Source organism: Geotrypetes seraphini, chromosome 7 (genome assembly GCF_902459505.1).
Source record: "Geotrypetes seraphini chromosome 7, aGeoSer1.1, whole genome shotgun sequence".
Taxonomy (NCBI): Eukaryota; Metazoa; Chordata; class Amphibia; order Gymnophiona; family Dermophiidae; genus Geotrypetes; species Geotrypetes seraphini.
In genome coordinates, this window is record NC_047090.1 from 194,212,042 (window position 1) to 194,231,462 (window position 19,421).

A 19,421-nucleotide genomic window follows, 5' to 3' on the forward strand; every position below is an offset into this window, starting at 1 on the left:
TTGAATTTCTTGGTTCCGCATCAGTCTATTTATAGGAAGATATCAGTGAGTTCCACTTGTACAAAGAAAGTATTATCTTAATAGAGGCCAAAGCCTTTTGTTATAAAGAATGCTCACAGCAAGTCATGTGGTCTAAATTACCAATATTCCACCACTTAAGAATTATTTAGAGCTTCTAGTCCAAAGAAACATACACAAAAAACATCCAAATTGCTTTCAAATGAATTCAAACTTTTTTTTTTTTTTAAAATAATCTCTAGTGAACTTTCCCAGGCACGTGATCTTCCACATGATAAAGTAGTGGGATCAGAAGTATCACAGAACTTGACCTGACCAAGTCTGAATCAAAGGTCTGTGACATCAAAATGGATTTTCTGTGTCAAAGTTACATTTGCTGTACAGATTGAAGGAGATGCTGCCTCCTGAGGACTTTCGCACAGAGTTGCTGTATATCTGGATTGCAGATGGTCTAGAATACTGCTGCGAGGATGATAACTGGAGTTCCACTTTGGGAACATATCACCTCTGAACTGAAGCAGTTTCATTGGCTACCAACTGAATTTTCAAATTTGACTATTGCTTTATAGCGTGTGGCTACAATTAGTCAGCATTATGTTGCAGGGGAAGCTGTGATTTCAGAATGCTGGACTGCTGCGGTTGGGAAGAACTAGACGGTGTGATATCCATTGTGGGCATCAGCTGTGGAATATGTGCCCAATACAGACTCAAATCATGTGAAAGAGTGCCTTTTTAAAAAATACTGAAAACCTCTTTCTTTGCACATGCTTTTGAGACTTGGTGTGGTTGTGGCAGATGGATGGCTGCTATTAGGAATTGATATGGGATATGTTTTCTTTTTCTAGAAAGTCTTTGAAATCTGATGTAAGATATGTATTGTGATATATTTTTCTTTTCATTATGTACCATAAGTCGAGACCTTCATTTCCCCTCCAAAAAAGGAGGAAAAATGGTTGACTCGAATATGATGGGGGCTTACTATTCAAGTGCCATGTTCTGCCAGGATCTATATCCAGTGTCACCTCCCTCATGCCCTCCCCTGCCAGGTTCTGCACCCAGCCCTCTTCATTCCCTGCCAGGCTCTGCACCCTGTCCCACCTTCCTTCCCTGTACCTTCTTCCCCCTCTAGTTGTCTAGTGGTAGGCCGGGGCAAGAGAGATCCCTCCCGTTTAATACTAACAATGTTTTACAACCCCCTCTATCCCCCGTACACCTTTTCCCTGGTGGTTGAGTGGTGTATCCCACACTGAGTCCCTCTTGCCGATCTCGTGGCCAGTAGCCACCTGTCCCTGCGTTGCTCCCTGAATGGCTGCTGCAAGAACTGCGAGTCCCATAACAACTGGCAGCAGCCTTTCAGGGAGTGGCACAGGGCTGGGAGGGAGCTCAAAAAGCTTGCTCCTGCATGCCGGCCCGGATGCACTGCTGGCTGCAAGATCGGCAGGAGAGACTCAGCTTGGGATACACCACTGGACCACCAGGGAAAATGTATGTGTGTGTGTGTGTGGGGGGGGAGGGTAAAAAATTGTTATTGGCTTGGACGATCCCTCCTGTCCCAGTCTGAGGGTGTCAGGTGGTCACTGGGTAATGATCCGAATATAGGATTAAATCTCATCCTATATTCAAGTGTATATGGTATATTGATTTTATAAGCTGCTTAGGATTCTTATAGCAAAGGGCTTCTACACTGCAATTGCATCCACTCAAGGATACAATGTCTAGCAATCCTTGAAGACAGGACACTGTTTACATTGTCTCCGCCACTTTAGAGTCTTGTTGGATGTTTTGAAGATCATGAATAGAATATCTATGTAGGCATTGTGCAGAAAAAGAAATCCTTCAGGCTCCTCCAAAAGTATTATGTTTATTCGGCTAATTCTAAAAGAACCTATCTATAAGAAAGGGGAAATGAGAACTCCAAAATGGCAGGGGAAGCTACACCGAAGTATCACCCGAATTGTGACATGGGAAGTGGTGCTAAGCAACTTGGGGTGTTTTGGTTTTTTACCATTTGGGCCCTCAAATTCCTGTTCGGAAACTACTCCAGCTTTTTTGGTTGCAGCCTTACAACCTTCCATATTCTGCATGTTTACCAAGGCTCAGCACCTGCCTGCATGACAACCGTTTGGGATCTGTTTTTTGCAGTTAAACAAGAACGTAACAGCCTGAACATTTATGGAGCTCAGCTATTAAGAACCTAAGAATTGCCCTACTGGGACACACTGAAGGTCCATCAAGCCCAGTATCCTGTTTCCATGAGCGGCCAACTCATGTCCCAAGTACCTAAGTACTAAAAGATTTTATGCTGCTTATCCTAGGATTAAGTTGTGAAGTGAGATAATTAAATTTGCTGATGACACAAAGTGTTCAAAGTTATGTTTAAATGTACTTATTAAATTTAGTGTGCAAGCAAATAACAGCAGCAATACAAAGCATACTTACAATTATGCACAAAGATAATCTCTCCTCTCCCCAAACATAACTAAAGGAATCCCGAGGACAGGAGATAAAGAATACTCAAGCTATAAGTTCAACAGACGACTTCAAGCAACTGACGTAAGACTCTGCCAGAAGCCCTCCCAAATCCAACAGAATCTGCGACTAGGGCCAGTGTCCAGCTCGGAAAAGTGTCGTCGCTCCAAAGAGGCATGCATAATCATTAAAGATCTCCATTGACTCTAAGTCGGCGGTTCACTGGCCAGCCACTGGGATAAAATTGCTTTCTTGTCCAGTAGGATCACTCGAGTTACAAAAGCTTAAGTTTGGGTGAGGCAATAGTATAAAACCCAAATAACGCTCTTGGAGTCGGCGTTCAAAGTTGTTAAATCGCAAGAGGATTGTGAAAAATTGCAAGAGGACCTTGTGAGACTGGAAGACAAGATGGCAGATGACATTTAATGTGAGCAAGTGCAAAGTGATGCATGTGGGAAAGAGGAACCTGAACTATAACTATGTGATGCTGGGTTCTGTGTTAGGAGTCACTGCTCAGGAAAAGAATCCAGGTGTCAATGCTGAGGATATGTCGACGGCTGCTAAGAAAGCAAATAGAATATTAGGAGTTATCAGGAAAGGAATGGAAAACAAAAATGAAAATGTTATAATGCCATTGTATCACTCTATGGTACAGCCACACCTCAAATACTGTGTGTAGTTCTGGTTGCCATATCTCAAAAAAGATATAGCAGAATTAGAAAAGGTACAGAGAAGGGCAAATACGATTGCATGAGAGCCATGGTGAAACAACGACTCAAAAAAAAGGTGGATAAACTTGAAACAGTAGAGCAGGCATGGTCCCTACTGAAAACAACTATCACAGAAGCACAAAACCTATACATTCCGAGGATCTCCAAAGAAAGGAGAACAAAGGGTAAGGGAGAACCAGCATGGCTTACCAGACAGGTGAGGGAAACCATACAAGAAAAGAAGGACTCTTTCAAAAAATGGAAACACATGAAAACAACCGAAGCATGGAACAAACATAAAGACGATCAGAAGAAATGTCACAGGGCGGTGAGGGATGCCAAAAAGGACTATGAAGAAAAAATAGCGCAAGAGGCCAAAAACTTCAAGCCCTTCTTTAGATACGTGAAAGGGAAAAAACCCGCAAAAGAGGCGGTGGGACCCCTGGACGATCAGGGAAGAAAAGGGTACATTAAGGAAGATAAACAAATTGCGGACAAACTAAATTCCTTCTTTGCGTCCGTCTTTACGGAGGAGGATACCGCAAAAATACCAGAAACTGTGAAAGTGTTTAGTGGAGTAATAGAAGGCATCCTCACCACAGTTGAAGTAGATTTGGACCAGATATACTACCAGATCGACAAACTTAAAAATGACAAATCCCCTGGACCGGATGGAATTCACCCGAGAGTCTTAAAGGAATTGAAGGTTGAAATCGGAGAGTTATTGCAAAAACTCGCCAATCTGACAATCAGAACTGGACAGATACCAGATGACTGGAAGATAGCGAACGTCACGCCAATTTTCAAAAAGGGATCAAGAGGAGAACCGGGCAACTACAGACCTGTGAGCCTTACGTCTGTCCCTGGAAAGATGGTTGAAGCACTGATCAAGGATAGCATAGTCCGGCACTTAGATATACACGAATTGCTGAAACCCAGTCAACATGGGTTCAGGAAAGGGAAATCATGTTTAACGAATTTGCTTCAATTTTTTGAGACCGTGAACAAGCAAATTGATAGTGGAATGCCGGTGGACATAATATATTTGGACTTCCAGAAGGCATTCGACAAAGTTCCGCATGAAAGACTTCTCAGGAAACTACAATGCCATGGAATAGAGGGAGATATACACAGGTGGATAGGCAAATGGCTGGAAAACAGGAAGCAGAGAGTGGGCATAAATGGGAAGTTCTCAGACTGGGAGAAAGTGACTAGTGGTGTGCCCCAGGGCTCGGTACTTGGGCCGATCCTATTTAACATTTATATCAATGACCTTGAAGACGGAATATCCAGTGAGATCATTAAGTTTGCAGACGACACAAAGCTATGCCGGACAATCAGAACGCAGAAAGATAGCGAAGAACTCCAGAGCGACTTGTATCAGTTAGAGAAATGGGCAGAGCAATGGCAGATGAAGTTCAACGTGGAGAAATGCAAAGTAATGCATTTAGGCAGTAAGAATAAGGAACACGAGTATAGAATGTCAGGAGCAACTCTGGGTAAGAGCGAACAAGAAAGGGACCTGGGTGTACTGATAGATAGGACCCTGAAGCCGTCGGCACAATGTGCGGCAGCGGCAAAGAAAGCGAACAGAATGTTAGGAATGATAAAGAAAGGAATCACGAGCAGATCGGAGAAAGTCATAATGCCGCTTTATAGAGCAATGGTCAGACCACACTTGGAATACTGTGTCCAACATTGGTCTCCCAAACTAAAGAGGGATATAAAACTGCTGGAGAGGGTGCAGAGACGAGCAACGAAGCTAATAAGAGGTATGGAGAACTTGGAATATGAGGAATGACTCAAGAAACTAGGACTGTTCTCCCTTGAGAAGAGGAGGCTGCGAGGGGACATGATAGAGACGTTCAAAATACTGAAAGACATCGATAAAATAGAGCAGAAAAACAAATTATTTACACTGTCCAACGTGACACGGACAAGAGGACATGGTTTAAAGCTAAGGGGGGACAAGTCCAGGACAAATGTCAGGAGGTTCTGCTTTACGCAGCGAGTGGTGAACGCCTGGAATGCTCTTCCACAGGAGGTTATTAAGGAATCCACTGTGCTAGGATTCAAAGGCAAATTAGATGCACATCTCCTTATGAGAGGCATAGAGGGATATGGGTGGTAAAACTACATCAGGTGTATACCTGACTGGGCCTCCGCGTGTGCGGATCGCCGGACTCGATGGACCATGGGTCTGATCCGGAGATGGCAGTTCTTATGTTCTTATGTGATGAAAATGATAAAAGGTTTGGGACGACTTCCCTATGAGGAAAAGCTAAAGCACCTAGGGCTCTTCAGCTTGGAGAAGAGATGGCTCAGGGGTGATATGATAATATATTGAATGGAGTGGAAAGGGTAGATGTGAAATGCGTATTCACTCTTTCTAAAAATACTAGGACTAGGGGGCATGCGATGAAGCTACTAAGTAGTAGATTTAAAACAAACCAGAGAAAATATTTCTTCACACAACGTGTAATTAAATTGTGGAATTCTTTGTTGGGGAATTTGGTGAAATCAGTTAGCTTAATGGGATTTTAAAAAGGATTGAATCATTTCCTAAAAAAGAAGTCCATAGGCCATTCTTGAGATGGCTAAGGGAAATCCACTGCTTATTCCTAGGATAAGCAGCATAATATCTGATTTACTACTTGGGATCTAGCTAGGTACTTGGGACCTGGGTTGGCCACTGTTGGAAACAGGGTGCTGGGCTTAATGGACCTTTGGTCTGTCCCAGCATGGTAATTCTTATGTTCTTATTCAGTCAGGATCTTTAGGTGTTTATCTCCAGCATAGTACCAGAAGACTGGAGGGTGCCTAATGTATGACGATTTTTAAAAAGGTTCCAGAGGTGATTCAGGAAATTATAGGCAGGCGAGTCTGTTATCAGTGCCGGGCAAAATGGTAGTCCTCACCTGTCACTCCATCACCTCCAGGCACTTCTGGTTTTCTTTTTTCTCCTTCAACATCAGGCTCTGCTAAAACAATTTCAAATTTTTCAAGTTTTCAATTCTATTATCTCGTCTTGATTACTGTAACGTTATCTACCTTGGCATTATGTTCAAATGTTTTTTATTATTCCAACAAAAACATACAAATATCAGTTGCATACATGTCCAAATAACAACAGTGCAAACTCACACCCTCCCCCCCAAAAAAGAGTCCAATGCTGCTCTCAAGACTGAGAGGTAAAGAGAGTCCTAACAATTCAAGAGTCTACTGCGAGCATACGGTGTAAGGTCCTGCCAGAAACACTCCCAGGTCTGACAAAATTTGCGGCCTGGTCCACGATCCAAATCTCCCACCAGTCTGCGCTCCAGCATCAACGCTCTCCATGGTGGATCTCGGGACAGCCAGTTAATAAGAATTACTTTCTTCCCCATCACAAGCACTCGAGTGACAAAAGCTGACATTCCCTTAGGTTTGGGCGCGGCTATATTGTAATGTCCAAATAAAGCTCTCGGTTGTGGAAGCCAACGCCTCTTCCAAAGCTGCGTAATATAGTTCTACCGTGGCATTATAAAAATTTGTCTTCATAGATTACAATTAATTCAGAATACTGCTGCAAAGATGATCTTTGGAAAACATAAATTTGACCATGTGACCCCTTTGCTTCAGAGTCTTCATTGGCTCCCAGTTTATTTTAGAACTCAATTTAAATGCGCTTGTATTTCTTTTAAAATTCTACATGGTATCTTTAATCCTCTTATTCCTTTATTTTGGAATGTTTACCGATTCTCCTTTGCAAGAAGTATCCAACAATTTAAACTTTCCCTTCCTTCTAAAAAAGGGATTAAAGGAGTCAAGATCTTCAGTCAATCTTTGGTCTTTAAACTCTCTCAACTTTGGAATGATCTCCCTCTTTTTTTTTTTTAAGGAGTTCTAGTTTGTTTTAATTTTTCCATAAATCTTTAAAAACTACTCTATTTGCCAAACATTTTGAAAATTAATTCTTTTGAAATTTTACTATTACCTTCTATTTGTCATTTGTAAATCATTCAGTTTATTTAATTGCTGTAAACCGAGTCGAGCTTTCTCAGAATGATGATTTGGTATACAAAGTTAAGCTTTAATTTAGTTTTTATTAAAATTTGATTGAATTGCTTAACTAAATTCTAAGCGAGATACAAATTAATATATAATTAAGAACATAAATACAAAAAAAGCATAAACATATTAAAAAATGTTTTTTTATGTTTATGTTTTTTTAGTCTTCACATGTTGAGAAAAAGTGAGATCCTGCTTCCGCCAACAACATTTTGCTGTCCTTGTACAATCAATCATTCTTTCCAGACTGGACTATTGTAATTCCATCTATCTAAGTCTAATTAAGAAAAATCTTCAAATACTTCAGCGGATCCAGAACACTGCGGCTAGGCTGATCTTTGCAAAAAGCAAATATGACCATGTTTCTCCGCTTCTGTCAAAACTTCACTGGCTTCCGGTGATTTCTAAGATTCACTTTAAATGTACCTGCCTAATATTCAAGATCCTACATGGCATTCTTCCTCCCCTAATTCCACTATCCTGGAATTCTTCGAGACCTGACACTACCAGATCCACCCACAAACTCAAACTATCTTTCCCCTCGTTAAAAGGCGTCATGTATGCAGGTAAATTAGGGAAATCCCTTTTCTTCAAATTCACTGAGATTTGGAATAACCTCCCTGCCCCGCTGCTGTACCTAGGCTCATTCCAATTATTCCGAAAGCATCTGAAAACCTGGCTTTTCTCCAAAACTTAAAGCTATCCATTTAAAATGTAAAGCTAGCTATCCTCTTCATAACCTCTAATTTCTTATTATGTCCTTCCCTCATTTATTGAATTTACCTGTAAACTGTGTCAAGCTCTATCTTTATGGAGATGATGCGGTATACAAACTTAAGGTTTAGTTTAGTTTAAAAATAAAAAACAACACCAATAACCAAATAATTAAAAGAGTTTAAGTAAAACATCAAATGGAGTACTAATTGGTTGTCAATTTAACAGACAAACATGAAACAGGAAGGAAGCTGGGATGGAACTACAAGTTATAAAGGAAAGAAAAACAATTAAGGAACAAACAAAATGGGAGGGAGCACTGCTACTTGTTTCTTTTGGAGAAGATCGAAGAATAAAAGGAAGGAAAAAGTCATAGGTAAGGTTAAGCTATATGCGCATCTCTTATGAGAAGCTTAGAGTATGGGGACTAATACTATGCCAGGGTTCACCTGGCGGGGCCTCTGCGTGTGCGGATCGCCGGACTTGATGGACCTAGGGTCTGTTCCGGAGATGGCACTTCTTATGTTCTTAAGTGTCATACACTTTTTAAATTAGGTGGCTCTTGAGCAGGCCTTTGAAACGAACAAGGTTATTCTCCTCCCTAACAGGGGCTGGAAGGGTATTCCAAAGTTGCGGGGCCACTACTGAAAAAATTTCATTCCTTTTTGTTCCTATTATTCGGAGGGAGGGGACCGAAAGCAATTTACGATCAGATGATCTCAGACTTCAGGATGGCTCGTATGGAACAAGATATTTATCGATGAATTGTGGTGATTTAGAATGTATTATTTTAAACATTATTAATGAAATCTTTTTTTTTATTTAATTTTTTTGTAAATTACAAAAAGCAATCCAAAAAGCCAATACAACAGATTCACAGAACAGCAAACAATATAGCTAATTACCAAAGGACTTCACATAGGTATACATCGTGAATCTCCCACACCCACCCTCCCCGTCCAAACAGATCCCACCCCCGACGCAACCCACCCAAAACCCCCCACAGCAATAAACAGCAAACATACACAGGTTCTCAAGCCAAACTCATCTACAACCAAACCAACTAAACAAAAAAAAAAAAAAAGAGAGGGGGAGGGGGGAGAGTGAATACTCCACCCGGCTCTACAACAAGCGGCACTCAAGTAGACTCTCTCCAGGTCACGTAGGAATCCCATACCTTATGATAAAATGGCAAAGTGTGACGGCGAATTGCCATCAATTTACACAGAAGCTGTAGGGAGTCCAAACGAGCCTGAACCCTGCATAGATCTGGGACACTCCTATGTTTCCAATGAGCCGCAATTACAAGGCACGCTGCTGTAAACAAATGCAGAGCAAAAATATGCTCCGCCTCAGAAAAACCCGGAATCGGGGCATTTAATAAGCAGCAGGCCATCAATAAGGAACAGTGTTTTCTCACAACTGTCACCAAAAACTGGCCCACGGCTTGCCAATAGCTCTTCACGCCAGGACAACTTTTATTAATGAAATCTTGTAAGAAATTCTTTGATTAATTGGTAACCAATGAGCACTTTTCCACTGCTCAGTTTACCCTCTGCTGGCCACTGAGAAGATCTTCACCCTGTCACACTATTATAAAGAACAAAAAGACATAACATATACAAAGGCATGGATTAATAAGAGGAAACCAGCATGAATTTAGTCAGGGGAAATCTTGTCTCACCAATGTACTGTATTTCTTTGAAGGGGTGAATGAACATATGGTAAAGGTGAGCATATTGTGTATTTGGATTTTCAAAAGATGTTGACTAAAGAATTGTATTAGAAACTGGTTGACGGACAGATGCAAGGGTGGTGGTTAATGGAATTCGTTCAGAGGAAGGAAAGGTGAGTGGTAGAAGAAGTAGGGAATTATAGGCCAATAAGTCTGACTTCTGTGGTAAGCAAATTAATGGAAACACTTTGAAAACAGAATGGTGAAGTTTCTGGAATCCGATGGATTACAGAACTGGAGGCAACATGGATTTACTAGAGGTAGACCTTGTCAGACAAATCTGATCAATTTCTTTGACTGGGTGACCAGAGAATTGGATAGAGTGCGCTAGATGTGGTGTATTTAGATTTTAGCAAAGCCTTTGACAGTGTTCACACAGATGGGAGTGATGCCCTCAGGATGGGTCCCAAAGTGACGGGCTGGGTTGAGAACTGGTTGAGTGGAAGGCAACAGAGGGTAGTGTGATCAATGGAGATCGCTCTGAGGAAAGGAGTTACCAGTGGTGTGCCTCAAGGTTCTGTTTTTGGGCCTGTTCTTTTTAACATTGTTGAAGGGTTGTTGGGTAAGATTTGCCTCTTTGTGGATGATACCAAAATCTGCAATACAATAGATACAAGGTTTCAAGGTTTATTAAATATTTGATGAATCGCTATATCTTTATACAAAGCGATGTACATAAAAATACAATTAGTTAAGATAAAAAACATACAATAAATATATAAACGCTAGATATTAGACAAGACCAACAACAATTGGAAGGGAAGGGAGGTTAAAGTTACATATCTTATAATAAGAAACACATTTAAGGGTAAAACATTGAGGAGGAAGTAAATTCTTGAAACGAAAAATTATTATATTTAAAAAAAATTTTATGTATTAAAAATCTGTTTAAAAAGAAATGTTTTCAGAGATTTCTTAAAAGAGGGAATGTCTTTTTCAATTTTTATGTATTGGGGCAATGAATTCCACCATTTGGGGCCCACGACCGAAAACATATCTAATCTACGAGTGCCTATAATTTTTAAAGATGGAATAACTAATAAGTTTTGGGAAGATGATCTAAGTGCGCGTGCCGGATGGTGTAAATAACATGAAGAAAGACATGGCAAAGCTTGAACAATGGTTTGAAATTTGGCAGCTAAAATTTAATGCTAAGAAATGCAAGGTCATGCATTTCGGCTGCAAAAACCCGAGGGAAAGGTACAGTTTAGGGGGTGAAGAACTTATGTGCATGACAGAAGAGCGGGACTTGGGTGTGATTGTATGTGATGAACTTAAGGTGGCCAAACAGGTTGAAAAGGTGATGGCGATAGCTAGGAGGATGCCAGGGTGCATAGAAAAAGGTATGGCCAGTAGGAAAAAGGAGGTATTGATGCCTCTGTATAAGACTTTGGTGAGACCTCATTTAGAATATTGCGTACAATTCTGGAGACCGCACATTCAAAAAGTAGATGGTGGATATAAAAAGGATGGAGTTGGTCCAGAGGAAGGCTACTGAAATGGTATGTGGTCTTCATCATAAGGCATTTGGGACAGACTTAAAGATCACAATATGTATACTTTGGAGGAAAGGAGTGAGAGGGAAGATGATAGAGACGTTTAAATCGAAAAATGATACCAGCCAGCGGTGGAATCACCAAGGAGAGACACATTAATCAAAAAAGTGTGGAGAAAAAGCCTCAAATATAACAATTTGGCAGCAATCAATAACGATTTTAAGCTGCACTCAGACCTGCCATTGACATAAAAAGCTCCACACACTCTTTAATGGTAATCTTTCACCGGGCATAAACCCACCACTGTGCATAGGGTACAGAAAAAGAAAAGCTTCCACTTAGCTGAAAAACATGGAGTCCGTCATCACCACCTTATTTTCTAAACCACACCTCCCGCTGCCTGGCTGGCCCAGAACGTCCTCTCCGACGTCAGAATTGACGTCGGAAAGAAGACTTCGTGTCGGCTTTAGCAGTAGCAGCAGCAGGGCAGTAAGATAGCAGCCGACCTGAGGAAAGGAAGGAAGGAGGCTTTTGTTTGCGCAACAGGGAGGGAAGGAGGTAGGCAGTCAAGCAGGCTGGCTTTGGCCAGGGAGGGAGGGAGAGAGGTAGACAGGCAGGCAGGCTGGCTTCAGGGGTGGGGGTGGGACAAAGTGTGGAAGGCAATGAGAGGGACATAGGAAGGAGGCACTGGGGGCACTAAAGACATGGGAAGGAGGCACTGGGGGCACTAAAGACATAGGAAGGAGCACTAAGGACATGGAAAAGAGGCACTAGGGGCACTAAAGACATGGGAAGGAGGCACTGGGGGCACTAAGGACATAGGAAGGAAAGAGGGAGGGAATAGAAAGGGTCAATTCTTGGGACCGAGTGCAGAAAGAAAGAAAGGATACACAGACAGAAGGAAACGCAACCAGAGACTCATGAAATCACCAGACAGCAAAGGTAGAAAAAATTATTTCATTTTCAATTTTGTGATCAAAACGTGTCAGTTTTGAGAATTTATATCTGCTGTCTATATTTTGCACTATATTTGTCTATTTTTCTATAGTTACTGAGGTGACCGAGCTCACGGAGATGGGGCGGAAATAGGGTCTTTAAATTTTAGTCCTAGTAGTTTGCCGGTCCACAAAATAATTCTTTTATTTCTGCTGGTCCACGGGTGTAAAAAGGTTGAAAAACACTGGTTTAGAACATCAGGTGGTGATGAATGACTCTATGTTTTTCAGCTAAGTGGAAGCTTTTCTTTTTCAATACCCTGTGTACAGTGGTGGGTATTACCATTAAAGAGTGACAGGTCTGAGTGCAGCTTAAAATCATTATTGATTGCTGCCAAATTCTTATATTTGAGGCTTTTTCTCTATACTTTTTTGATTAATATGTCTCTCCTTGGTGATTCCACCACTGGCTGGTAACATTTCTAATATTTTTCGAGTTTGAGTTGTTACTATTTATTACTTTTGTGGGATCAGAGAGAGTCCATTTTGCAAGTTCCGGCCCTCTCTGTCTCTTTTGGTAGTACTATACAAAATGCCAAATGGTCTGAATTGTTTGATCAGGCAAAAAGTATTGCCCAAATTAAAATACCATGGTGGATTATTGCAAGAAAGAAATCATTCTGAGAGGTCTTCATATGAATAAACCTCCAAGATTGTTTATTGATTATAAGACCCTTATTGGAATAGTATACTCAACCAGTGTTCATTTGACTTGATGTTGCTAATTATACAAACATCTCAAGAAAAAATTAAAGCAGAATCCCAAGGCATGGAGGTTCAATTGGAAGAATTGAAAAAAGATGATTATCAGACACAGGTCCAGGAGTTGCAATTAAAGATCAATATGTTTAAGGAAGAATTAAGAGTTAAGAAATTCAAAAAGTACCAGAGAGAGGAGAAAGACTATAATGAGGGTTTTGTTTATAGAGGATGCGTCTGAATGAAAAATGTGATAGCAGCAGCAGGACTCAAACTGGTTTCACCACCTCAGATTCTGGGGGGGGGGAGGGGGGGGAAGAGCAGTGAAGATTTAGTTAATAAGACAGCAAAAAAAATTGGGAGACAACAAGGTCAATTACAACAAGGGGGACAAATGACAAGGTCCACCCGGAATGTGCAGGTGGAGTGATTAATTTGTCTTCTAGGATGTTCTCGCAGCAAGAGCTTAGGGTATTAAACAAGGGTCTCTCCTTTGTCCCTACAAAAAAGTACGATCCTTATCAATTACGTTTGGATTTGGAGAAGTTTTTCCGTACACTTCAGCTTAAAATGTTTTTTTCAGAGAACGTTCCTAGTTATCGCTCTGTCATAAGAGAACAGAGAACTTGGGTGCCCCCTGGCAATATTGAGCCCCTCTTGGCAGGCTTTAAAGCCCTGGTTTATGATGAATTGGCTGAACTTGAAGCTGACCAACAAAGATTTAGAAGCAACTTATCCACCTGGGAGATTAAGATTTTGAACACCCTGCAAGAAGATTCTACAATAGTTATCTTTAGGGCCGATAAGGGGAGCGGAATTGTAATAATGGATAAGAAAGACTATTATTGTGAAGCCCTCGGTCAACTTTCAGATAACACAGTCCATATGTTCAGTTAGATTCAGATCCCTCAGATGATATTTTTGTGATTTTATTGCATATTTTGAAGGAAGGAAAAGTGGCTGGATACTTAACCCATTCTGAATATAAGTTTCTGACATTTCAAAAATTCAAAGTTCCTGTTATTTATTTTCAGCCTAAAGTGCATAAGGATCTAAAAAAACAAACAAACCCGGGTTGTCCTATTGTGTCAGTGCGGGGGTCTATGTTGAAGCGGGTCTGAAAATACATTGACAGCTTTTTGAGCCCGTTCATTCCCACCATTCCGTCTTTCATTCAAGATACCATGCATTTTTTTAAATGTCTAGAAATGGTTTCAGCCAATGTTCAGGTATCCTGGCTGGTTACTTTATATGTCCGTTCCTTAAACACCTGCATTCCACAAGATGAAGCTCTGCAGGTGGTGGGTGTGGTTCCCACAGAATTTTTGTGCAGATTGACATCCTTGACTATGTCCCGGAATCATTTTATCTTTGATAAAAAAAATTTTCAACAGAAATCTGGGGTGGCTATGGGGGCATTCTTTGCCCCAACCATCATTAATCTTTTCATGCTAAGTTCGAAAAAGATTGTTTATATTCTTCCAGATTTTTTTGTACATGTAGGCCTTTGGCGATGATATTTTTCTGCTTTGGGATGCAACTAAAGAAGAACAGGAGGAATTTGCATCTTATCTTAATAGTTCCCCCAGTGTCCTTCAAATGGTGTTGTCAGCGTTTTATGAGCTAAGGTCCTTCTTACATTTTTTTTTACCCATTGGTTTAACATGATACACCTTAGTATTCTTAACATATGTGGTTTACCATTTTCCTCGGTTTCATATTTATAGCTTTTATCTTAGGTGTTCCATTTTTACAATCACTATAAGACTATGACGTCACACGCTCAGAATCATTCACTTTTTCACCTAAGTACCAGATTGAGTACTATGACTAGGACTATTGAGTTTACATTGTTTATAAGGGATATACTTTTCCACACGTGTTATGGTTTTAATAAGCTTACCAGCTTCTTTAATTGATTCGTCCAAAACGCTAGTTTTTCCTTTGTATATTCTCTAATTTTGGTGTTGTTCTTTCTTATAAATAAATATATAAATATATGAATAAATAAGTGCTCAGTGTCTTATCTCTTGCATAAGAGCCACAGCGAGATCATTTCGGGACCATCATTGCACTTATGGGTCCCTTGTTACACATTGTGTCTGATCTCAAAACAAAAAATCATTCTGCTTATGCTTATATATTTTCTTACATTAATCAACTATTAAATATTGCACTTATCTTGCTCAGCATGGATGATCAAAACTCGTGGCTCTGCAATCTTGCTTTTCCAATGTGATTTTGTAAATAAATATGTGCAATCTATGCAACTGTGCAAACATGCAAACTTGTGAATTTTCTCTGCTCCCCAACTCAGTCCTGAGTTTCGCCATGATGGCTTCTTCAGGAGGAGTATTTACTTAAAAGATTTATTCATTCTCGGACTAGCAAAGACCGCCAGCTTTTCTCTTCGTCTAGCTGGCAATATAGACGCTATACTCCTATTATTTAAAATTTAATAAGCTTACACTACATCTCTTTAGGGCTTTGCATTGTTCATTTAGTTTTTATTCATTTATATTTTGCTTAAACATATGGTACCATCCCGTCGCAGTTTTCAATAGGACCAGTGTTTCATGCATACCGGTTCTTTTAATTTATATTTTTTCAATTTTTCTATTTTTTAATGTAATCATGTTTTTGATTTGAGAATTTTTGTCAAGCCTCTTTTACGTGATGTCACATGGCATTGCCTGCCCACTTCAGTCATTGTTTCATTCAGTTACATTACGCCCACATTTATACCCAGAGCTCTCCGCTGGTTCACTTCTAAGCATTTTCAGGCAGTAATAGAAGCCGCCAGATAGTGCGAGGCACTCATTTCACAGTAAGTCATGGTCTTAAAAAATTTTATCTTGAGGTTTTAACTTCATCTCACTGCACTTTTTATGTGGGGCACCATTTTGCTGCATAGCTAATTTTAATAATAATAATAAGTTTATATACTGCAGGACCGCAAAGTTCTATGCGATTTACAATGATTAGAAAGATGCTACAGATTGAGTGGAACTTACATAGTTGGAAATTAGTGGCTCACAGTTTAAGATATTAGTTATTATGGGAGAGATTGTGCAGATCAACTACTAGGTATTTCAAGAACAGGTATGTTTTTAGGTGTTTCCTAAATTCACCATAGTTATTTGCGTGCATAATTAGTTTTTCCAAGTTTTTGCCCCATAAAGCTGCTTGATAAGCTATTTTTTGTAAGACGCAAGCTTTTGGTTCTGTTCCTACTACTTATATTTTGGCATCGGTCCAAAACAACAGCCACGGCACTGAACTTCCGAAAAGGGAATTACGAAGGGATGAGACTCATGGTAGGGAAGAAGATTAAGAAGAGGATAAGCACTGTAAAAACGCTAGAGCAAGCTTGGTCCCTTTTTAAGGACACAGTCACCGAGGTGCAAAATCTATATATACCGTGTATCAACAAGGGATCCAAGAGGAAAAAGAACAAAGAACCGGCGTGGCTCACTGTAGAGGTGAAGGAAGCGATCAGAGACAAGAAAACTTCATTTAAAGAATGGAAAAGGTCAAAAACGGATGAAAACTGGAACAAGCACAAACAACATCAACGCAGGTGCCATAAGGCGGTAAAAGGGGCCAAAAGAGACTATGAGGAAAAAATAGCCAAGGAGGCGAAGAACTTCAAGCTGTTCTTTCGATATATTAAGGGGAAATGAACCGCAAAGGAAGTGGTGGGACCGCTGGATGACCATGGAATGAAGGGCATGCTAAAGGAGGACAAAGCAATCGCTGACAAACTGAACACATTTTTTGCATCTGTATTTACTGAAGAAGATGTACACAGCATACCGGAACCCATCAGGCTATATGCTGGAAACGAAGACGGAAAGCTGACATGATTGACAGTTAGTCTAGAGGAGGTATGCAGGCAGATTGATAGGCGTAAGAGCGATAAATCCCCGGGACCGGATGGCATTCATCCGAGGGTCATCAAGGAACTGAAAGGGACCATAGCTGAACTGCTTCAACTAATAGCCAATCTGTCGATCAAATCGGGAAAGATTCCGGAAGACTGGAAGGTGGCGAATGTTACACCGATCTTCAAGAAAGGTTCGAGGGGAGATCCGGGGAACTACAGACCGGTGAGTCTGACCTCGGTACCGGGAAAGATGGTAGAGTCACTGATAAAGGACAGCATCATTGATCACCTTGACAGACACGGGCTGATGCGGATCAGTCAGCACGGTTTTAGCAAAGGCAGATCGTGTTTGACGAACTTGCTACACTTCTTTGAGGGAGTAAACAGACAGATAGACAAGGGCGATCCGGTCGACATTGTATATCTGGATTTTCAGAAGGCGTTCGACAAGGTTCCACATGAACGACTACTTCGGAAAATTGCAAGCCATGGAATTGAGGGTAAAATACTCACGTGGATTAAAAACTGGCTGGAGCACAGAAAACAGAGAGTGGGGGTAAATGGACAATACTCGGACTGGAACAGCGTCACCAGTGGGGTGCCGCAGGGCTCGGTGCTTGGACCCGTGCTCTTTAACATCTTTATAAATGATCTGGACATAGGTACGACGAGCAAGGTGATTAAATTTGTGGATGATACGAAGTTATTCAGAGTAGTAAAGACGCAGGGGGATTGCGAAGATCTGCAACGTGACATAATCAAGCTCGAGGAATGGGCATCGACATGGCAGATGAGGTTCAACATGGATAAGTGTAAAGTGATGCATGTCGGTAACAAAAATCTCATGCACAAATACAGGATGTCCGGGGCAGTACTTGGAGAGACCTCCCAGGAAAGGGACTTGGGAGTTCTGATCGACAAGTCGATGAAGCCGTCCACACAATGTGCGTGGCAGCAAAAAGGGCAAACAGAATGCTAGGAATGATAAAGAAGGGGATCACGAACCGATCAGAGAAGGTTATCATGTCGCTGTACCGGGCCATGGTACGCCCTCACCTGGAGTACTGCGTCCAACACTGGTCTCCGTACATGAAGAAGGACACGGTACTACTCGAAAGGGTCCAGAGAAGAGCGACTAAGATGGTTAAGGGGCTGGAGGAGTTGCCGTTCAGCAAAAGATTAGATAAACTGGGCCTCTTCTCCCTCAAACAGAGGAGATTGAGAGGGGACATGATCGAAACATTCAAGGTAATGAAGGGGATAGACTTAGTAGATAAGGACAGGTTGTTCATCCTCTCCAAGGTAGGGAGAACAAGAGGGCACTCTCTAAAGTTGAAAGGAAATAGATTCCGTACAAACGTAAGGAAGTTCTTCATCACCCAGAGAGTTGTAGAAAGCTGGAACGCTCTTCCAGAGGCTGTTATAGGGGAAAACACCCTCCAAGGATTCAAGACAAAGTTAGACAAGTTTCTGCTTAACAGGAACATGCGCTGGTGGGCTAGTCTCAGTTAGGGTGCTGGTCTTGGACCAGAGGGCTGCCGCATGAGCATACTGCTGGGCATGATGGACCACTGGTCTGACTCAGCAGTGGCGATTCTTATGTTCTTATTTTTGTATTGGTCGTTTTTAGAGTAGTCTGGACGGTTTTAATGTTGGCACCTTTTTTCGCAGAGCTAATCTTAAAGGTTTTATACTTCATGTATGTATACTGCGGGGTTGAGGTTTGTGCTTTGCCGCTCATATTTTAGCCACTCTGCACTTTTGGTACCCTTACAACTTGCCTGATATCCCATATGCTTCACCTGACATTTTGATCTCTTGTGTTGCCATTGGGACTAAGAAAGTTTATTGATAGGGGCTCTGCCCATTTTTAAAAAAAAAAAATTTTTGGTCTCAACATTCATATGGCTTTTTGTTCTGCTGTAGGTAATTAAAACTATCAATTACCATGCTAGTGTGATCACATGACCAGTTTTCAGATCAGATAATAGTCTATTCCTTTTGGAAATTTTAAATTGTAGACACTATGGGCTCCTTTTACAAAGGTGCACTAGAGTTGTTTTTTTTAATTTATAAATTTAAGAACATAAGAATTGCCTCTGCCGGGTCAGACCAGGAGTCCATCGCGCCCAGCAGTCCACTCCCGCGGCGGCCCTCCAGGTCCTTGACCTGTAAGTTCCCTCCATCTGAAATGTTTATGCCCTAATCCTGAAGTACCATGTAAAGTACTCCTCTATCTATACCCTGTAATCCCTTTCTCCTTCAAGAAGTCATCCAAGCCCTTTTTGAAACCCATTATTGTACTTTGTCCTATCACCTCTCCTGGAAGCGCATTCCAGGTGTCCACCACCCTCTGAGTGAAGAAGTACTTCCGAGCATTCGTTTTGAATCTGTCTCCTTTCAGTTTTTCTGAGTGCCCTCTTGTTTTTGATGTCCCTGCTAGCCTAAAGAATCTGTCCCGCTCTACCTTATCTATACCTTTCATGATTTTATAGGTCTCTATCATGTCCCCTCTAAGTCTCCGTTTTTCCAGGGTGAAGAGCCCCAGCCTCTCAGCATAAGCAAGGTTTTCCATGCCCTTAATCATTTTTGTTGCTCTTCTCGGGACCCTCTCGAGCATCACCATATCCTTCTTAAGGTGCGGCGACC